At 43.0% G+C, this 24,021-nt stretch overlaps 1 protein-coding gene across 1 annotated transcript in view; it reads left to right on the top strand.

The window, feature by feature from the left end:
* Nucleotides 1–24,021, top strand: part of LOC117445970 (inactive N-acetylated-alpha-linked acidic dipeptidase-like protein 2) — a 656,924-nt gene that overhangs the window by 74,082 nt on the left and 558,821 nt on the right. The gene's annotated exons all lie outside the window — the stretch shown is intronic.

Raw genomic sequence — 24,021 nt, 5'->3', positions numbered from 1 at the left:
TTTTAACAGGTAATCTTAACAAATCCTCATCCAATCCCACATCCTCCAGAACAGACTCAGCCACTCTGGCTGCAGTGTGCTCACTATCTGCTTTCTGTGTGACCTGAGTGTGTGTGTGATACTGTGTGTACCGGCTGCCTGTGTACTTTCTACGCGTGAAACCGTTGGCTCTGCCACGGACCGACTGACCTGCGGTTCCACCACCGGTGTTTCCGCCACGGGCGCGGGCCCGAGCCCGGCCGTGGACAACGCAACCGGCAGCGGCTCCGCAGCTGGCGCGGACTCCAGCACCGGCGGCCCGGCCGTGGACAAAGGGACCTGCAGCGACTCCGCCACGGGCGCGGACCCCAGCACCGGCGGCCCGGCCGTGGACAAAGTAACCGGCAGCGGCTTCGCAGCTGGCGCAGCCCCGGCCGTGGACAAAGCACCCGGCAGCTGGCGCGGACCCCAGCACCCCGGCCGTGGACAAGGCAACCGGTAGCGGCTCCGCCGCGGGCACCGTTGGGCCGGCTGCGAGCGCGGACACCACGGGCGCGTCACAATTTTAAACTTGAGTCAGATTAAGTTCCCCTTCATCCTTTTTCAGGACCATAAGCACCTGTCTCCTAAAAGACTAAAAGACACAACGTGCTTGAGGTGCGGGGATTTACAGCCCAGGGGGATCAACTTAATGGGAGACGCAAGCTGCCCGTGTCGAGCCAGCTCTCTCTCCAACAACTCGTTTCTCAGAAACGGGGGTACATTAGAGATGATGATTTTTTTAGCTGCAGTGACAAGGGGTAGCACGGGTAACAACGTCCCTTTAATCACTAGCCCGCTTTCCACCAGCTGGTTAGCTTTTTCTGTGCAGTCTAAAAAAAATAACCACTGCACTGTTTATATATATATATATATATATATATATATATATATATATATTATATATATATATATATATATATATATATATATATATCTATATATATATATCTATCTCTATCTATCTCTTATCATATATATACTATCTATCTATCTATATCTCTCATCTATCTATCTCTGCTATCTGGATATCTCTATATCTCTAGTGCCTCTCTATATCTATCTCTATCTGAGATTACCTCTATATCTCTCTGCTCTGCGCGCGCGCGCGTCGCGAGCGCGCGCGCGCGCGCGCGCGCGCGCGGCGCGAGCGCACGCGCGCGCGCGCGAGCAGCGCTCGCGCGCGCGCGCGCGCGCGGCGCGAGAGAGAGAGAGACGTTTTGTTTAGTTTAAGGTCAAATGCCATAGCTGATCCCAACAATCTGCAGCAGAGCCGTGGTGCATCAGTGACATGTGTCATATTCAATGTATTATCATAATGTCAGGTTGAAGGAGCGTCAATCCAGTCAGGAAGGTCAAAGGTTCAAAATCCATGTTCAATTTAAAGAGGATGCACACTGTTAAAGAAAAATGTCTAGGTTATCAAATCCCAGTCATCACTGTATGCTGTGTAATGCATAAATCATGTATTGTTATACTTTTTTTATTATTGCATGGAAAGTGTGCACAAATGTTTTACTTGCACAATACATATCTGGTCAACTGAGCTCTGCCATATAACTTCTGCTTTATTAGCATCTTAAAATGGAATAAATGGAATACTTTGCAGGAGTGATTGCTTCAGCTACACAGACTAGCCTCCAGTTTCAGAAGTTCTCTGCATTTTATTGAGTCATTTACATTATAATGTCAAACCCCTGTAGATACATACCAAACACTGTCTAATAGTTAGTCAGTAAAAATGTAAATGTTAGGGTGAGTCACTTGATCAGTGAAGATAGTAAAGCAAATACCGAATACTGAAGTGCCACATGTGAAATAATCCACCTCTAAAATGGTAACTAAACAATTCAACTATTTTCTCCTGTTTGAGTAATATTTGTAAAAAAAAATCGAACTCTTTGAAGTAACATCTTAGACGTTCCAAAAGAAGAAAACACTATTTATATTGGAGAATTTTTTTTATAGCGGTACTGTATTATTTATGGTCTTATTAAAAAATCCATAAGGTCAATAAGACATTTTTACCAAAAACATTTACCTCAACCTCTCAATGGATATGAATACTTTATTTAATCAAACATTTAATTTGACTGAAGCATATATTCAATCCTTATTAAATTATAATTATTATTGGATTGATTGATTTTTTTTCTTTTTTAAATCGTCATTTTAGTTTTTACTTCAAACGTATTGGTATTTACAGTAGTATCATTAGCAGTATTATTTGCTTACTTGCGTATACTTATTTATTCATTTGTTGATTGTAAATGTATTATTGTTATGATAATTATTAGGGATGCTCCGATCAGGGTTTTTGGGGACGGAATCAGTATCGGCCGGTGCCGATCGGATCATAAGGTGGGTGGGGGCTATGGGGATCTTCCATTTAAAGTGATGTTTAAATCTCAGTCAATGGGGCTCATTTTTATATTGCTTCAGTTTATAATCGTTACAGATCGAAAAGTTCCGATTAATTTTTCAATACATGATGCGCTTCCACAAACAACAACCAACATAATTATTACATTCAAATGAAGTACATTATTCAAGTGTACATTAACTTTGGATAATAACACGGGAGAAATTAGCGGAAGCGCTCTCTTTTCCTCTCTCTCCCTCCCCTGACAGCCCGTCTGTATCTCATGCAGCTCGCTGATCCAGTAATGAGTGACCCGACAGTGAAGAATAATCATATGTATAACTAGTTTAGCTTGTTCCAGAGGTAGATAAAATAGCTAAGTGTGTTAAGTCTAACTCTTAGTGTGTGTGTTGCTCCGCTCACCGGTCCGTCACAGCGGGCGGAGCAACCCTGTCTCCTAAAAATTACGTTCCCACAGAACTAAACTGAATTCTCAATTACGTTTAGCTAGAAACGTATTTTCTCCTACGTTACGTTCGTTATGAACGTATCTTAAATACGTTTATTTTCTACATATATTTGCCATTTATTGTCTTGCTTATAATAATGATAATAGTCATTTATAAATATCATTTTAGAGCACACATTTGAAATCAGTAGGCGAGGCTGTAATTTCGCCAGCTGTTACTCTCATGAGCGAGGCAGAAAATAATAGTTTTTAACATGCCAAAAAGCTGCCGTGTCATTTATTGCACCTCAAACATTAAAACAAATCCAGAGTTACGTGTTTCTGTATATCCTCTAAGAAGAAAGGACAATAACAGAAGATCTCTGTGACGCCAGATGTGGTGTTGTTAATGCAATATGATATCCGAAAAAAGACACTACCATACCCATAATCCCCAGCTATCATTTGGTACTAAAGTCCCATTGACAAACCCCGTGATTAATCACGCCCCCCCAGAAATACACATGCTGGCTATTGTGTTTCGCAACATGTTCTCTATGGCACGTCTCTACTGGGAATTGTAGTTTTAAGGCGAGACACGGCAGGCAAAAACATTGTTTTTCAAGTACTGGTCAATTTTGAGATTTTGTGCTATTTTGATTCTATAACATGTTTTCTTTCAGGCTTTTGGAAGGAAAATGTACAAAATACACATTTAAGTGTTTATTTTACTATAGTTTGTCTATTTGCGTCTGTAGATTTCTCCTAAATTCACCAAAAGTTAGCATTCTAACGTAACATAAAGTACCGCGAACGCTGTTTGCACCATGTCAACAGAGGTATCGTTGGAAAGCTCCGTCTCTCCTGCACAATCTCATCAGATCCACATATGGTCATTTCCTTTGTATCAGCAACCAATCGTGAAAGCAGAAAGGGGTCTTAAACCAAGAAACGAAATCTCATTGGCTGGTGTACATTTCTGACAACGTGATTCGTTCAGATGCGTCACGTGGTGTGCTAAAACACTTCCTGGTTAGCTTTCCGCTAGAAATTAAAATCTCAAAATGGCAAAAGAACGGCGAAAATAACGTTCACAGAGAAGACGACAACAATTGTCACTTGCACGAAGCAAGGGTATACAAAAAACAAATGACCCCGAACATGAAATACCTTCATGGAGTGCGTTGATGCGCAAGCTGTCATCCAAAGAACAGGAGGGTTTAGCTAGCGCCTCACTGCAATCTTTAAAGGTCGTTTTCTCAAAATGAGTTTTTTCTCTTACTCTGAGTTCGAAATTTCAACTTCAGTAGCACGTAGAGACACCAACCCTTCCAGTTATATTCCTATCAATATTATGAAGGATTTACAGAAGGGTTTACAGAAGGGATTATACAGAAGGGTTTGTTCATATGTCATTCATAGCCTGAATTATACAATATTGTATACCTAAACACATGGTGAAAATTGATATTTTCTGATGTATGAAGAGATATCCAATATCCCTTCTGTAAAAGCCTTAGATACTAATATGACTACAAAATGAAACAATCATTTTGAACCTGGCTTTATCCAAAGTTCAGATTTCGATTCCTGAAATGTGTTAAAATATGTGCATATTTAATGAGATAATGGTTCAATTTGCATATTTAAACATGCTATTCCAGAAAACTTGTAATACAAAAAACAATTGCCTTATTGGAAGTAATTAACTGGAGACATTTCTAGCTGATACCTTTAAGTTAAAAAAATTAAAAGACGTTTTCTTTTTTCCTAAAATTAGAAGTTGACAGTATTAAACTGTGTACAGCCCTGGATGTTTAGGCAATAGGAAACAAATTGGTGTGTACAAATTTAAAACATGTAATTACTAAATGGGTGAAAATCGCTTGTGTCCATAATGCGCAGCATTAATATATACCCACATGACAGCTCATTGTTACTTTGTAATTCTACTCCACTACAATTCAGAGGTTAACCTGGTATTTTTACTCCACTACATTTATGTTAGTTACTCTGCAGATTCTGATTAATGATGTGAAATATAAATCAGACTTTAGTTACACCTGAGTAAAATTCAGGGAAAAGGTGATTGTCAAGTGCAAACAATCAGGAGAGATATTTGATAGTTGCTGCTTGAGAAGACTAAACATTTATCTGCAGATCTCTATAAAGTATATTGATTAATCGTTATTCTCTGCTAATAGTTAATTAAAGACTGCATATTATGGCTATTTTGCACATCCCTTTCAAGATTTCAAGATTTTTTAAGGTTTATTGACATATCATATACACAACTACGGTGTAGTTATGCAATGAATGAACAACTTGGGTCGCAGGTTCCTCAACAGTGCATTACAAGACATCAATCAATATGTGTGTATTCCTCCACCATTAAACTGTCATATTCTGCACATTTCTTATACTATCTACATACATAAGAGTATAATTAATGTGTATAATATCAGTTAAAATAAGTGCTTCAACATAGTTAATATTGCTGGAAAGCAATACAATAGACGTTAAGTACTTTGTCAGGCTTAATATTTATCTGTAGATAGATACCCCAAAAGCTTTTTTCTTATTTGAAAGAAGACCTTAACCTAAAGTATTCTTTAATGTGTAAGGTTAATTAGTTTGTCTGTTTTGCACATCCTCATTAATATCTTTGTACATCCAGTACTAAACTGTTTTATTGTAGAGATCACTTACAGTATCTTCTTGATTTTTTTACATACTTCTATCATTGACCTTCTACTTTCCCCCTATGAAAGTATGTACTCTTAATATTTTTTTCATCAAATAACATTATTCAACAAAAATAATTCAATAACGTGCTTTAACCACTAGGCGGTGCACACAATGTACACACAGCATACTAATAATAACTTTGTATTATTAGTAGGGCTGTCAAGTTAACGCGCTAACGCAAACATTTTTTAACGCCACTAATTTTTTTAACGCCACTAATTATTTTAATGCGATTAACACATGTTTTTTTTTTTTCCTCGGCCGCCCCGTAGTTTCAGAGCGCATCCAGTTTGACAGCCCCGCTCCTGCTGCGCGCTTGTGTCAGACCACACTTCCACGCTCACCGGCAGGCACCGACTGGCCATCGGGAGGACCGGGAGGGTGTGTGTATGTGTGGCCCGAGCGAGTGAGAGAGAGACCTTACGTGCATTGTTGTTGTTAGCATCTGGTGCTAGCTAGATGCGCTAACGGATATAAGGAGCTGTTTAAATGAAAACAGAGGAGCGACATTTCGCCGACAACTGCGCCGAGCACTTGCAGGAAGCCAGACAGTGGGACATTGTACGAATAGTCAGCACACTCAGCTCAGATAGTGCGCAACATGATTGCAGTGTCCAGGCAGCTCCCGTTCGAGCATATGCCTTGAGTTGCACATAGCTCCAATGATCCATCACACACACACACACACACACACACACACACACACACACACACACACACACACACACACACACACACACACACACACACACTTTGTATTGTATTATTGCATGAGAGAGGTTCCAGGTTGAATTGAGGCGAATATTTGTAATGTTCAGAGGTTGTTGTTTAATATTCATGAGAATATTTGTCATTGTTCAAATGATAATAAACATTAGCATAAAGCATATTTGTCCACTCATATGTTGATAAGAGTATTACAAACTTGAAAAATATTCCTCTAAGGTACATTTAGAACAGATACAAAATGTGCGATTAACTATGGACAGTCAGTCGATTAAATATTTTAATCGACTGACAGCCCTAATTATTAGTGTAGGACACTTATGTATGTATAACATCTGAAGATGTGTAGTTGTATTCATGATTTTACATAGTTTTACAGGATATTGCTATACTATTTCTCATGTTTTACTTCTACACATTAATATCTGATTTGTAAAACATCACAGACAGAAAGGCATATCCGTAATTTAATGGTAAGCTATAGAAATTGTGATTCCATAGATGTGTCTCCCATCACCCAAATCCCCTGACTTATATTCAAAGAAAATCAGTAATATCTTTAAAAACTACAAGTCCTTTTCTTTCAGCTGTGCACCGTTATGGTGTAAATATAACCTATCTACCAATTGGATCAAATATAAAAGTCAGCCGAATTACTATTGATACTGCAAGGAGACGTATTTTGTGAAAAGAAATGAAAGATATTGTTTAATTGTTGATATATTTATGATCCACGTCGCATATTCAGTTTTGGCGGCAGTTTTTCAAGTTTGTCCAGAAGTCTTCTCATCAGGGCTCTATAAATCAGGGGTGGGGAACCTCCGGCCCCCGGGCCGTATACGGCCCACGAGACCATTCGCTACGGCCCTCGAGGTAATTTATAAACATATGCAAAAAAGAAAAAAATTAAAGAAATCTAGACCGCAAAAAAAATAAACAAGCGAGTGCCTGTTTTTTCTGGCCAAGGTCAGGGTCCTTGAACACATCACGAGCCTAACGTGTCATCACGTGGTATATGTCTCGTCTGACAGGGATGCAGTTTTGACGGAGAGCACCAGAACGCCGCTCGGCCACTTCCACAAATTGCAGTACCCATAAGGAGCTGTATACATGCTGCAGTTCTTGCGTGGCTGTGTCTTTAGTTGTAAGCCCAGTGGCATCTGTTCATCTGTCATACTGTCAATAACTTTGTTGTTATTGGCATCTGGTTAGCTAGCTATGCTAACGAATATAAGAAGCTTTTTCTACAACCAGTGAGGTAAAGGCACATCTTTATAAAAAATAAGTTATAAAGGGGAGTGATTTGTAAAATATCCATAAAGAAAAAGAAAATCTGTTTACAGTTCTGTTTCATGTGGGTGTTGAGAGATGTATCCATAGATCTCTTAATGTTGCTCTCAAAGTGCACCAGATTGATGCTTTTAACTTCAACATTTAAAAAAAAAAAAAATCTTCCCACGGGAGAACACCCCCCTAGAGGAGGTTAGCCCCCCCCCCCCCCCCCACACTTAAATCATGTTCACATGGATAGGAAACTAAATACATTTGAACACATCTTGTGTCCATATCTTTCTGTTTTGGTGGTCATGCCACAACCGTGCATGTGCATGCACGAGTCATGGTAAGATATCTGGATTAAGAGGTTGCTTTTTCTTTGCACAGCATGAAAGTTTCAAATTCACTATTGTTTTGTTTTAAGATTAAAAGTTTTAAAAAAGAAAGATGAATATTCAAGAGGTCTTTAAAAACATCACACTGATCATCAAAAGTTCATAAAATGCTCATGAATATTCCAAAATATTCTGAACTTGCCACAATCATCCAAAATTCATGAAATGCTCATAGTCATGAAAAGTTCATGAAATACTCATGCACACTTTTTGGGGTTTTAATTATAATGTTGTGATTGGCTGGATCATGAAAAGTTCATAAATTGCTCATAAAAGTCTGTCATGAGCAAAACAGGAACTTTATATGAATGAACAATGTTCATAACAATTTCATGAACTGCTCTTTAAAATGGTTCATGAGCATTTTAAGAATTTTGGTTCATGAACATGAAAAGTGAACATATAATGAGTTGTTCATGAATGTTTCATGAGTGCTCATGAAGTCATGAACTCCATCTCGCAGGGGCTATTTATATTTAATAATACAAATAATACATTTCAATAGCGTGCTTTAACCACCAGGTGTCCCTTTCTATCAGCTTTGCACCGTTATGGTGTAAATATACCAATATATCAATTGGATCAAATATAAAAGTCAGCTGAATTAGTATTGATACTGCAAGGAGACTTATTGTGAAGAGAAATTGAAGATTTCGTTTAATTGCTGATATATTTATGATCCACGTCACATATTCAGTTTCGGTGGCAATTCTTCCTATTTGTCGAGAAGTCTTCTCACCAGGGCTCTATCAATAGCGAACTACGGCAGATATGTAATATGTAATGCAGCCGAACCGTGCTGTTATGTGATGATGTGACGGGGTTCTATTTCTCCGTTCAAAACATGGCTTAGTCGGTTGTTTAAGCTCCAAAAACACTTTATTTATATCAGCAAAAAAACGGAACCAGCACAATTTAAACAACAAAATAAAATCCAAAACAGGCCGTCCTGCACTCATCAGAGTAAACATGCTCCGGTGTTGCCTTCTCTGCAACCATCTCCTGAACATGTCCCAGCTGTTGCCTTCATTGCAACATTCTTCTGAGTCCACCCTCCAGGGCCAAAACCGTCCATTTTGAGCTCATAGCTCCTCCCACAGGCTTACCGTCAACAGGTGACGCAATTACCTCAAACCACATTGTCAACATAAAAGAATCCGACCCAAACATAAACAGGTTAACCACCTCTTAACATAATCATTTAACAAATTAACAAATGCACAATAAATAATAAATTGCATGGTTCATTTGGGGAGAGAGCAGGAAATGTGTGGTGTGTGTGTGTGTGTCGGCTGTCAGTGGCGGAGTCAGTCACTCTGTGACCCGCTCCATCACAGATGACCTCCAAAGAGAAAAGCAAGCAAACTCGGAATAAAGTATTTTATTTTTAAAAAATGTTTTTGGATTTCACATCAACAGGAAGTCCGGTTAACTAAAATGTCCGTGTGGAACAATACCCCAACCCATAGATCCGTGGGTGAATAATGTCAATCACCACATTACACAGATCCCTTCACATTTACATTTTAATTTACATTAAAGTATTTTGTGAGGCCTTCTAAAATGTTTTTAAATATAATTAGGGTTGTAGTTGAAGAGTTTGTAAATTATTGCGTTACCTGGCTGTGGCAACATCGATTTAATACATTAATGTAGTCTTTGTTTCTGCTAAAAGAGGTGGCAACCAGCTGGGGCAACAATAAAATCTGCGAACTCGAGTGTGACTATTAAAAAATAAATAATTATTATATTAATATTGACAATAACAACCGACCGTCGGGGAGCATTCTCATGGCGTCTATTATCAACGCTGTGGGAGGTCTATGAAGGTCTATGGGACGCCCTGCCCGTTGAAAACTGACTTTCAAGGGGTACCCTATCCGTAATAGAGTGACGGGGAGGGGCCCTGACCGACCGTCAACATGTGACGGGTTGGGAGTGAGAACGTGTTGAGAAAAGTGTCATCTATTTTACGTCATGTGATCGGCAAGTATAGAGAGCACCGGTCGATCGGCCGATATTCACTCTCGGCCGATAACGATCGGCGGCCGATCGATCGAAGCATCCCTAATAATTATTATTATTGGGGCGGTGGTGGCGAAGTCGATAGGGACTTGGCTTGGCAACTGAAAGGTCACCAGTGCAAGTCCCCGGCAAGACCAAGTGCTACCGAGGTGTCCCTGAGCAAGGCACCGTTCCCTACACTGCTTCCCGGGCGCCGTTTAAAATGGCAGCACACTGCTCCTAACATTAGGATGGGTCAAATGCAGAGAAACTATTTCCCCACGGGGATTAATAAAGTATATCAAATATTATTTATTTCTCTCCTTTTCTCTCACTTCTCTTCCTATTCCCTCTCACTTGCAGTTAGTTAGTCTAGAACTACTCTACATTTCATGTGTTAAATAAAAATATATGTCTTAAGGACTCATCATGGAGACACTGATGGAAGCATTGGAGAGGGGTTAGGTCCATGTTGACTGTACGGTAAGCTAAGGAGAAGTTTGAGCCATCCATGGTGTCACTCTGATGAAGTGTGGATCCTGTGGGAATATCTCCTGCTGCTTCTTGTACTCTTCATTGGCAATGTGCTGACAAACCAAACAGCATGCACGATACAGCATCTGCAATCCTAATGACTGGCAATGCTAATGCAGTATTTGGCTTCCCAATTGTCACATGTAAACAAACCCTTAGACTCTTATTGCACTATTCCACCATTTTTTCTTTTTGTATTTACTTGCACTATTTTTTCAGTTTTATTGTGTTGCACTGTTGGAGGAGCCTGTGACCTAAGATTTTCATCGTCATAACTACACTGTAGCTATGTACGTATGACCAATAAAAGCCTTGAACCTTGAACCCAACAGACAACGTGGATTTGTAGCTATGGGAAAGGTTTCAATGGTCATTATACAAATATATATAATAAAGACGTGGAGGACTTTCTGATACAATATATGTGCATTTATCCTCTAAATAAAACTGAGTTAAATAATATGTCAAAGATATCCCATTAGTACAAAATAAGATTATACATTTCTATGTGTCTTGTAATACCCCATAGCAACAGTCTTCAGTAAACCCTTCAATAATCAAACACAAAAACAATTTGGAAGAAAATACAATAATAAATCCGTGAATAAAAATCAATTCCATGAAGAAACAGCTTGACAACATGAATCGCAATCCAATAATTGTAAGCAGTATGTGCTTCATTTTAATATGTACTGTGTTTTCTATGTTGGTAAAATCCTACAGCTGGTGTGTATTTGAAAAAGACATTTAGAAAAAGAGCCCTTTTAATGTCGTGTTCAGCATTCTGAGCCAAGGCTGTGGTAATCATGCAGCGAGCTCACAATGCAGTAATATAAATAGCTTTGTGTGTCCATGTGGGGATATACTTGGTAGTTTGTAAGAATGTCTGCCTGTTTTCCACTCCCCTTTGTGGCCGTGAAATGTTTAATGTAGGAACATGAAAAGTCTCTCTTCACACTGCTTTACTCAAGACACCCATCCCACTTTTCTCCTTACGTAACACTCAACATCTATCATTCCTTACACTCCTTCCTTAAGAGATGACAAGAGAGACAAAAGTCAATGTTGCGCGAGTTGATGGGAGAGGGTTTTGTTTGTGGCTGAGATGTGACAAGACAGTCAGACATCAACTAAAAAAGGTTACGCAGCCAATCAGCCAGGAACATAGCTGAGAGCTGCCACGGCAACAAATCAGCAGTGTTGATGAGGGCTGGTGCTAGAGGCGCTCGGCGGGGAGCAAGTGTGTATTTGTGTGTGTTTGTGTCACTTACCATCAGAATAGATGTCTCTGCTGCCTGTCATTTTCATGTACATCAAACCGTTTGCCTTGATGGCTGCTGACGATAGTTTGACACGTTCCAACCAAACGCAGAGCCTCTGGTGGCCCGGCACGCTGCTGGCTGAGCTTCTGAGGCTGTTAAAGAAAGAAGGTTCCAAAGTTTCACACTCATTATTCTTCTCTCTTTTTTTCTTCTTTTTAGAAACCATTTGGAATTTCCCTGGCGTAATTCCCGGCCCCCTCCACGCATAAATAAACAAATAGTCGTTACAGTCGTTTTGCACAGCTCAGTGCAAATTACAGTGGAAAATCATTTATCTGGAGCCGGTGGGAAAAAAGGGCCGTTAGGATGGCTGAGAGCCGTTCACTCATTCAAATGCACATACGAGCGGATTGTGTACCGGTTGGTGAGCACCTGAGTTTACACAGTGAGAGCGTGTGGCCCCAATGGGAAGGCTTTTTGCCCCTTTTATGCTCTTAAACTTTTATTTAAACATTTTATATTACCATATTTTATTCAATATGCTCCTTTAGATATATTTTTATTTTATTTCATTCTTCTTATAGCTTTGTGAAGCACCTTGAGATGATGTTGTCTTTAAAGTGTGCTATATAAATCAAATGTATTATTATCACAGTAATGATGTATTTTTGTAGGCCAACCAGGATGTTAGCATCGCAAGGGCTCCATCGACAAAAAGCAATGGAGATTTTCCATTGTAATTCGGGATTTATGCAGGGAAAATAAGCTTTGTGGCAAACACGTTTATGATTTTTAAACGTTTTGTTCAGTAGTAAATCTCCATATTGTATATATTATTTGAAGGGTAAATGCAATCTAACATGGCTGCGTGTCACCACCGCTATGCTAAAGGTGGCTAATGTTTAGCGCTATGATGTTTAATCGTTTATTTCCTCACACTCCACTGTAGTAATACTATGTTACAATTAAAAGTCTGACATTTAGTAAGAAACTTGTTAGGATACTGTAAGTAAAGAGGAACTTCAACATTTGGTGATATGGCTTTTTGGGTTGTCACGTTTTCCATAGTCATTTGATCCAGTGTCAATAGAAACCGATTAATAAGCAGTGATGGAAGTAAAACAAAAAAAAAACGTTGGTCTGAAAATACTCCATTACAAGTAAAAGTACAAAAGTATTACCATCCAAATGTTCTTAAAGTACTCATGAATCTGAATGACCATTTTATATTCAAATGTATTATATCGCTTTATTATAATGAATGATCCATGTATGTGAACACAATTTTACTGCCAGGTATCGTAATCCATAAGAAGAATGTCATAATTTATTTTATTACATTTTGTGTTAAACATTTGAATTTAATGAGTGGGTAGTGAGTAAAGAGTTCATTCTTTTTATTTCAAATTGTTGTGGATTAGAAGAATGTGTTACAACCCGGCTCCTGGGCTGCAACATAAAGCGGGGAGGCGAGACGAGGGGTATGATAAATAATGTTCATTTATTCAAAACAAACAAGTACACAAACAACAAGAACCGGCAACAGGTCCCTGACGCTGCACAGGACAAGTGCCCAGAGAAGACAGAGCGACATAACGGCTGGGCTCCTCCTATATCCTCTTCCTTTCCAGGTGTAACTCATCCGGCAGGTGCGCCTCATCAGACAGCTGCAGCTGGAACCTGCAATCACACACACAACCAGACGGCACCCCACGTGGTGTGGAGGGGTCGTCACACTCCCCCCCATAAGAAAGGAGTTCCCCTAAGAACACCGTTAAGTACCCGAATAGCTAGGAGCTCTTCTCCGATATTCCGGCGTGGACAGAAAACGACTCTGACCAGTCCCCTGACCGTGCACCGGGAAGAACCCGGAATGTCCCTCCAGAACCCGCAACCTAGACCCTGGCAACAAACCCAAGACCTGACCCCCAGGTCGCTGCCGAACTGCCCCACCCGTCCGACATGCGTGACATGACCCAACATACAGAGACACATCTCTCCTCAACCCAGGCCAAAAGACATGCCGCAACAGGTAACCACATGTTTTACGGACACCCAGATGTCCCGACTGCCCATGCGCTTTTCTGAGGACCTCCTCACGAAATCTGACAGGAACCACAATCTGATACGCTGGCCCACCACTTTCTGACCAGCAATCCCCCTTGCAGCTGACAAGACCTGGTGACACCATTTCCATCCCCGGTGGAGAGAACCGCCTCAAAAAGCGGACTGAGGGAGACATCCGCTTTCTGCTCCATCACCAACTCACTGCGGGATACCGACAACAACCAGTCAGGAATAACCACTGAATCTGTCGCACTGACCTCTTTACCCTGCTCAGATCCCTCCTGTGCACGGCTCACAGAACAAGCCACCAACACTGCAGGTGAGCACTTGACATTCTCCCTTGCCTTAACAGTCACAGTGGGTGAAGATGACTGCATGGTAGGCGGTGGACCCTCAGCCCACACACGGCTGCCAGCCAGGCCGTTACCCAGGATAACATCCACACCACCAATTGGCATTACAGGACGGACCCCCATGGCGACCTCACCCTGCACCAGACCTGAGTTAAGCACAACAGAATGCAGAGGAACAGGCACAACAGTCATTCCCATACCTCGCATCCGGACAAAATCCCCAGTATATTTTCCCCCTTTGAAAACACCTAACTCGAACAGATTTGCTCTTACAATCCCTCTTATGTTTTCCTTCATCCTCTTATCCCCAACATCCAAGCGGAAATGTTCAGCAACACCGATCAGCTGCTCACGTGAGAAACCCTCCAGTAGCTCCTCTGTAGGCGCTCTCACAAACTCCTCCACACTCTCCATCATGCAAACACGGAGTGCACGTTCACGCTACCACACAACCTACACGCTACCGTGGCCCGTCCCTCTAACTGCCTTCAGAAACTAGCTAAACTCCCCGCTAGTCTTCAGGTGCTAATTATGGCGGGTACTTATGCACTGTTCTACCGTAAGCTCGGCGAGGCGACCGGCAAACTGGCAACTCCACCTGCAGCCTCGGCGTGCTCCCGAGCTAATAGCTCTAACCACTTTCACACCGCACTAACAGCCCCCCCTACGACCTTCAAGGAAGACCGTACTATACCTAACAGGGACAGATACCACGGTAACTAATGATCTGTCTCTACTTGCTGCCATACACTCTCCGTGTACTTGAACTGCCAAACACTCACCCCCGCAATGCTACTCCCAGCCAATCAGCTGCACAAAATGACAACAGCAGCTGTGCGAAATCCGTCCCCACAACGGACATCCAGTTCGCACACGTTTCCCAGGTCCAAAGCAACGAGCCCCCATATGTTACAACCCGGCTCCTGGGCTGCAACATAAAGCGGGGAGGCGAGACGAGGGGTATGATAAATAATGTTCATTTATTCAAAACAAACAAGTACACAAACAACAAGAACCGGCAACAGGTCCCTGACGCTGCACAGGACAAGTGCCCAGAGAAGACAGAGCGACGTAACGGCTGGGCTCCTCCTATATCCTCTTCCTTTCCAGGTGTAACTCATCCGGCAGGTGCGCCTCATCAGACAGCTGCAGCTGGAACCTGCAATCACACACACAACCAGACGGCACCCCACGTGGTGTGGAGGGGTCGTCACAAATGAAAGTAGCCTCCAATGGAAATACAAAGTAAAGTCTAGTCGACATAACTCAAAAATGTACTTCACAAAATCTCTTCATATTGTTTTAACCAGACCTTTTTTCAGGCTTCTAACCAAAAACATGTTCAAATACCACAGACATCGAGAGTGGTTTAATGCTAACTAATTTATAGGTTTTAAGACACATTACTGCACTACTCTATTACTTGACCGTAGAAAAATATCAATATTTGTTTGGTTCAATTTCCAATCATTTATCAGCATAAATGTTCTTATGCATGTGTTAGAAAAATCTTACTCGTCACCGGCTTGAGTTTCAGTATCAAGATACATATATTTATTATACTTGCCAAAATGGAAATAGTCATCACATACAGGCAAAATGGTACTACTAGTTCCCCGAACAGTGTCCTTCACATACTTATATACGAGAGAGGGTGTTACACAGTCACAAGATGGAGGAATACAGGTTCAATGTCACAACCTTAAGGAGAACCCGAATGCAGCACTCGAGAAACCAAGGACAATTGGTAATAAACTTTATTGGAGATTCCACTGGATCTGAGGAATACCAACCGAGCAGTTTAACGCATCGGAGGACAGCGGGCAGAAGGTGAGTCAAGGACAGGCAGAGAGTCAGGGAGTAAGCGAGGCACTCAGCGTAGATACAGGCAGGGTCAGATAACAGGCCAGACAGGATAGTTGAGGGACAGGCAGGATCAGGGAACAGGCAGAGCAGGCAGATCGAGGACAGGCAGGGTCGGAACCGGGTAGACAATCTAGTGTCAAACGCGGGAAAGATAAGCATGAGGCAAAGTACAATCTGGCAAAGAGTGTGTGTAAGGTGCGGGTTTAAATACTGGGAGAAGCTAATGGGTGCAGAAGAGAAAGAGAGTGAGCTAACGAGTGGGTGTGGAAAACAGGTGAATGGAAAACTACTGGTGAATGATGGAGTAGACTATGACAGAACCCTCCCCTTAATGGACGGCTCCTGACGTCCCTAAATTCTAATCTACAGAGGAGGGTGGGAGGTGGGATTAGTACTCCTCTGAAAAAGTTATTTCGGCCTCCCTCTCCTGCCCCCTGTGGGAATCTGCGTCCTCATCAGAAGCCGGCCCCTCGCTGTCCTCCTCTGAAGAGCTGACGGTAAGAGGAGAGACTCTCCCTGTGTCTCTGCCCGTCAACGTGACGGTCTTAGACGCTTGCTCAGGATTACGCCGATGAAACTCCCTGATGAGCCGGGGGTCCAACACATGACGAGCTGGAACCCAAGCCCTCTCCTCAGGGCCGTAACCCTCCCAGTCCACCAGGTACTGGACTCCTCTTCCTCTGCGACAGGAACGAAGAAGTCGTCGGAGAGTGTACGTAGGCCCGCCGTCAATCATCCGGGGGGTGGTGGGGGAGGGACCGCAAGAACCAAGGCACTCTCTCGGACAGGTTTGATCCTGGAAACGTGGAAGGTGGGATGGATCCGCAGAGTCCGAGGCAGTCTTAGCCTTACTGCTGCAGGGTGCTTGGAGACTATACAGCGTAAGGTCGTCTCCATCTTCTGGTTCTTTCTTTCTGTCTGACCGTTGGATTGCGGATGGAAACCGGATGACGGACTGAGGAGCGTGCAGAATTCCCTCCAGAACACCGAGGTAAATTGAGGACCACGATCGGAAACCACATCAGCCCATGGAGCCGGAACACATGGAGCTCCGCCATCTCTTTAGCTGAGGGGAGCTTGGGTATCGGCACAAAATGAGCCATCTTACTGAATCGGTCTACCACCGTCAAGATGGCAGTGTGTCCGTTGGACGGTGGCAGACCAGTAACAAAGTCCAGAGAAATGTGAGACCAGGGGCGATGAGGGATAGGCAGAGGTCGTAGGAGACCAGCAGGAGATTGGTGAGAAGACTTGTTTTGATTGCAAACAGGGCAGGCATTAACAAATTCCCTGGTGTCCTCCTTAAGTGTTGCCCACCAGAACCTTTGCTGGACTACCTCCCATGTACGTTGGATCCCAGGATGGCAGGTGAGTCTGGAGTTATGAGCCAACTGGATAACATCAGACCTCAACGTCTGCGGAACGAACAGGTGGTTCGGAGGACAGGCACTGGGTCCCGGCAGATCCTGCTGGGAGGCTTTGACCCTCTCCTCCACCTCCCAGATGAGGGCGGCGACGAGCTGAGGAGTCGGAAGGATGGTGTCCAAGCCCCTGGGAATGTTACCTCCCTCTCCAAACTGACGAGAAAGAGCGTCAGCCTTAATGTTCCGAGAACCAGGGCGGTAGGAGAGGGAGAAATTGAACCGAGTGAAGAAAAGGGCCCATCTAGCCTGTCGGGAATTCAGTCTGCGGGCCGACCGGATATACTCCAAATTATTGTGGTCGGTCCACACCAGGAAAGGTTGACTGGTCCCCTCAAGCCAGTGACGTCACTCCTCCAGAACCAACTTCACTGCTAGCAGCTCCCGGTTTCCCAGATCATCATTTCTTTCCGCTGGAGTTAAACGCTTTGAAAAGAAAGCACAGGGATGGAGTTTTTGGCTGTTCATTGCTCGTTGAGACAGGATGGCTCCCACCCCCATATCAGAAGCATCCACCTCCAAAACAAACTGTCTTACAGGATCGGGTACTCGGAGGATGGGGGCGGAGGTGAACCTGGCCTTAAGGTTCTGGAATATTGATATAAGTCTCCATGGAAACTCTTTCCGGAGCAGACAGGGAGTACAATCGACCCCTGGGAGGGCTGGTGCCGGGATGCAGGTCGATGGCACAGTCGTAGGGCCGGTGTGGTGGTAAGGAAACGTACCCTCGACTTGCTGAATACTTCCTTGAAGTCCAGATATTCCGGTGGAACCCCTGTAACATCTGGAACTTGGCTGGGGTTCACCGAACGCTGAGGCGCGGAAGCCTGTTTCAGGCAGATCAGATGACAAGAAGGACTCCAACTCAAAATGGCTCCCGTCTCCTAGTCAATGTTAGGGTTGTGGCGGCGGAGCCATGGATAACCCAGGATCAGCGGAATATGTGGAGACCGGAGAACATGAAACTGCATAGTTTCGTGATGGTTCCCAGACAGGAGCATGTGAACGGGTACAGTCTGATGAGTCACTGTCCCCAGCAGGTGACCGTCTAAGGTGTTGGCTGGAACTGGGCGAGACAAAAGAACCCGGTCTATTCCCAACTGCAGCATAAGCATCTCGTCCATAATATTCGCGTCCGAACCAGAGTCAATAAAAACCGCAAGAGCCTGAGAGCTATCCGGTAATATCAACCTGGCGTGGCTCAATGGTCTCTGAGCGGGAACAAATCCAGGGGTTTGGCTCACCAGTATGTTCCCCATTACTGCTGAGCCTTGCCTTTTACCGGGCAGTGAGAAACAAAATGGCCGGCCCGGCCGCAGTAGAGACACAAGTTACGACGTCTGCGATGCTCACGTTCCTCCAAAGTGAGGTTGGTGCGACCCACTTGCATGGGCTCATCCCTCCCTGGTTGCGGCTCTGGAGTGGGGTGAGGAGTCGCAGCCAAACTCGGACGTCGGGGCGCCCAGGCATGTTGAACTCCCTCCGATCGTCGCTCCCGTCTCCGTGTCTGGATGCGCCGATCCATGCGGGAAGTCAGTTCAATCAACCCATCCAGTGAATTGGGCAGATCAAACGACACCAGCTCGTCTTTAATGTAATCCGCCAAACCACGCAGATAGGCGTCACACTGGGCTGCAGAATTCCAGTTGCTGAGGCGGCCCTGGGTGCGAAACACAATGGCATAATCCACCACAGATCCATTACCCTGGCTCAGGTTCAGTAGTCCTCCTGCAGCGTCTGGACCCACAGACACGGGTCCAAACACCTTGCGCAGCTCCGCGGAAAAAGCGGGGAACAAAGAGCAGGCGGGTGTTTGTTGCTCACACGTGGGAAAGACAAGCATGAGGCAAAGAGTGTGTGTAAGGTGCGGGGGTTTAAATACTGGCAGAAGCTAATGGGTGCAGAAGAGAAAGAGAGTGAGCTAACGAGTGGGAAAACAGGTGAGACAGGTGAATGGAAAACTACTGGTGAATGATGGAGCAGACTATGACATTCAAGGCAGTATACAATGCATTTTTCCCACGTCAGAAATGATCATGCTTGGCATATGTCTATCTCCATAGAGGCTGAATCATCATGTTAATCGTTGTCACATAGCTATGCCTAAAACAGTGTGTAATGATGCTCTTCTAGGTACATTAATCATAGCCTACATCCTGCCATACACACTGTTATACTCTTGGGCCTTCGTTATCATGAAAGAGTACATTTAGTATTTTCCCAACAGCATGTAACATGTATTTGTTCCCTCAGGCTGCTTGTAATACTTTGTGGGTTCATTTGTGATGATGTGAAATATGTTTATGTCATGTAACAGGCCCCGCTATGCAGGGCGCGATGACAGATAGTATTCCTGCAAAAACAGGAGAAATGATGAACAGCCAAATTCTTAGCTGCTCGTTTGGCGGGTCTTGCCAGAATTTATTATTCATTTGGCACACACAATTGTTAATGCCCTTAACCATTTGACACAACACACACACACTTGTTAATGCCCTTTTCTGTCTTCAATATAAACACTTGTCTATATATATTCATGTCTTCAATATATTTGAAATAAACACCATGACTTAAAATAAGAATTTCTCTATTCAGATATTGATTTTGTAATCAAACCCTTTTAAATACCTTCCCAGGTAAAGCATCATAAACTAAATCTGTGATAGCATTAGCAGTCAACAAGCATTTATGTATTAACTCTGACCATAGAACACATACAGATAATACAAAACACACACACAAAATACTTAAGATATAAACCCGGAAAATATGTAAGTACAAAATGTACAGGAGCTGTAAACAATTACATTTACTTGCATTCACTTTTGATCAAAGAGCTCAGTTATGCTATATTAAAATAGTGACCGCCATTACACACACGCGCACACAGCAACCACGAGGCAGTCTCCTACGCAGCATTGAAGACAATAAATAATGTCCAAACACCACCTCAAACACTAGGACATTGTGACACAACACTACCGTGGATTCTTATAACACTTGTGACAATATGGACACAAAACTGACCTGCAAAACAGGAGAAATGATGAACAACCAAATTCTTAGCTGCTCGTTTGGCGGGTCTTGCCCAAGCCCCCAGGAAGTGCGCCGGAGTCTGATGAGAATATTCGTGCTGGTCAAACGGCGGTACTACACTTCCTTTAGGTTGCTGGGCCCGGAAACACTTTTTCCCATTGACTTACATTGGGAAAGAGTGGTCTGTAACTCGTTGGATAATTTTTTTTAAACTAAATAAACTACCCAGTATGAATGTTTGTATAGCCCTTATTAAAAACATTCGTTCCTCAAGTTGTAAAAATGTGCTAATAACGTTATTCTGAGAGTTATTTCCCCCGGCATTATGAACGCCCATCTAACCCACGGGACCGCGCCGCCCGGCACGTTCAAGTTACGTGTTCAGTACTCCATGAGTTTCTCTTTACCCATGGATGCACAATAACAACGGACCCATATCGCCTTACTGCCAGCCCACAGAGCTGTAATAATGGATATATTGCACATGTTTGCTGTAATTCATCATTTGTAAAATATTATACTACATGGGCTGTATGATGTAAATCTTGTCCCGTAAATGTTGTATTAAATAAAGTTAATATTACCGACGTAGATTAACGTCCCTGTAGCTTCTTATTGCACTTGCAATTGTTTTAGTTACTTGTGGGCTACTTAACATGAATAATCACAGTTACTATCCTTTTACTCCATCACATTTCAAAAATAAATAGGCTATTGTTATTTTAACTCCACCACAGTAATCCATCATCAGCTTTACTTTTTAGATAAAGTTTTAACTCACAATTGATCATAACAGGCTTCAGCATATACATTTCATGTGGTTTCATGTACAACCCACACAAGTATCATGCTAAATGAAGCTCTGTTGCTTGGATATCACTAGATCCTGATGTCAGCGTAATATAAAAGTACATAACGATTGATGTGTATAATTTAGCATAATTTACTAGCTAGCCGCTAGCTGCTAACTGCCGCTTCGTTAATATAAATCCAGTACCATGCTGTCATGAACGTGCGGTGCTGTTACGTGTACGCAAATTCACGTGCTTAATGTGAACGAGCCTTTTGGGCGGCGTGGTTAAAGTTGCGCATGCTCTATGAGTGCACATACGGGTACTTCTCAGGCATGCCGGGTAATCTGTGACGTTTCGCTCTCTCAAAAGTTGGGCCATTTTGTCATCATGCGCTAATGAGCAACTCTCATAGGAATGAATGAGGCCCCGCCTCCCACGCTGTATCCAGTTCTTATTATACATCCATGGTCTTGGCAGAATGTCAAGCCAACGGCAGCTCCGTCTCCACATCAGTCTGTTTACGGCAGGCGCAAATCACAACAAACCCCTTTACGGCAGTGTTACCCTGCCATCTACTGCCCCCTGCTGTCCATTGTTAAACAGGTTTCTAAAATGATATTAAATATAAACATACAATTGTGATCACACACTGTGTGGGTCACATATCATTAGCCATTATAATATATTTGCATAGTTTTTCTTCTAACATTGGCTGGGTGACATTCAGACAAATTAGTTTCTGCCGTTTCTCTTTATTCATTATTAGGATTATACCTATAAGGCATTCATCAACAATTCCCTTAATAAGAATGTATCCACTTACTGCCCTGCAGTACTTACCCCCCTGTGAGTTTATTTTTACGTCCCTGGCTGGGTAATTACCTGAGCTTGTTATAAGCTGGGGACTTTACAATACAATACAATACAACTTTATTTATAAAGCACTTTAAACCTCCTGACCAAAGTGCTGTACAGGCAAATAGATAAAACACAGCTCAGCTCACACACCATAAAAACAAGTACAAGTAAAAACAAAAAACAATTTAAATGCAAAAAAGCAACACTCTGAAAGATGTTGAAACGCCAAATGTTAAAACGCTAAGGAGAAGAGGTGGGTTTTAAGAAGCGATTTAAAAGCAGGCAGTGTGGAGGCCTGTCTGATCTCCAGGGGCAGAGCGTTCCACAGTTTGGGAGCCGCTACAGAGAAGCAACGGTCCCCTCTGAGCTTTGACCTGGTTTTAGGCACCTTCAGGAGCAGTTGGTCCGCTGACCTGAGAGGGCGGTTCGGCGTGTAATGCTGTAGCAGCTCAGCAAGGTATGGTGGGGTCATGCCATTTAGGGATTTAAAAGTAAATAAAATAATTTTAAAATGGATCCTAAAATACATTTTAATACCAAGGTTCGTAACGGTGGGCTTGGTATACGGATTCAAGGGACCCAGGTCTACAGAAGTGGTGTCAGTGGTGCTACCAAAAACCATTACTTCTGTTTTTCCTTCATTTAGTTTAAGGAAATTGCACGCCATCCAGGCCTTTATGTCATCTTCTTTGTTAGAGGGACATAAATCTGGCTATCGTCAGCATAGCAGTGGAATGCGATGCCGTGCTTTCTAAAAATGGACCCAAGAGGGAGCAAATAGAGGGAGAATAGCAGGGGGCCTAATAATGAGCCCTGTGGGACCCCATACAGGAGTGGAGCAGAGGATGACTCGGAGTGACCAAGGCTGACAGAGAAAGTTCTGTCCTTCAAATATGACCTGAACCATTCCAGGGCTTTTCCCTCAATGCCCACCCACTTCTCCAAGCGAGAGATCAGGATGTCATGGTCGACTGTATCGAAAGCAGCAGTCAAGTCAATAAGCAGGAGCACAACGCAGTCCCCAGAGTCAGTAGATACGAGGATGTCATTAAAGACTCTTAAAAGCGCTGTTTCAGTGCTGTGCATAGTTTTAAAACCGGATTGGAAAACCTCCAGTATGTTGTTCTCTTCCAGAAAAAACATAATTTGACTGTAGACAATCTTCTCCAGGATCTTTGACATAAAAGGCATTTTGGAAATGGGCCTAAAATTAGCCAGAACTGTGGGATCCAGGCTGGGTTTTTTAATACGAGGTTGCACTACTGCATGCTTCAGGTTTTCGGGGACCTTCCCTGAGAGCAGGCTGCTGTTTAAAACTGCCAGCACAGATGGTCCAACAGTGGGGAAAACCTCTTTAAAAAGTTGAGGCGCGACAGGGTCATTTGGAGAACCAGAGGGCTTTAACTTGGAGACAATCTCCTGTACTAAAGACAGGGCTACATGCTCAAACTGATTAAAGACAGCAGAACACGGTGCAGGAACTGAGGGGTCAATTGCAGGAGCAGAGATTTGAGCTCTAGTGGAGTTTACCTTATTAATGAAAAAGTGAAGAAAATCTTCACAGACCGCGGTAGAGGTCTCCATAGAGCTATTCTGGGGGGCATTAAGGACCAAATCAATAGTCTGGAACAGAACGCGTGGCTTATGACGATTTGACAGAAAGATGTCAGATAAAAGTTTGCTTTTTGCCTCCTTCACAGTGATCTGATAGAAACGCCAACACTCCCTCAATATTTCAAATGAAACTTGCAGTTTGTTCTTTTTCCATTTACGCTCAGCTCTACGGCAATCCTGTCGGACAGCCCGAGTCGTGTCATTTAACCAAGGCTCAGATTTAGTTTTAGGTTGCCTGGT

This window comes from Pseudochaenichthys georgianus, chromosome 4 (genome assembly GCF_902827115.2).
Source record: "Pseudochaenichthys georgianus chromosome 4, fPseGeo1.2, whole genome shotgun sequence".
NCBI classification, from domain to species: Eukaryota; Metazoa; Chordata; class Actinopteri; order Perciformes; family Channichthyidae; genus Pseudochaenichthys; species Pseudochaenichthys georgianus.
Note: the sequence above shows the minus strand (reverse complement) of the source record. Positions and strands in the feature narration are given on the sequence as shown.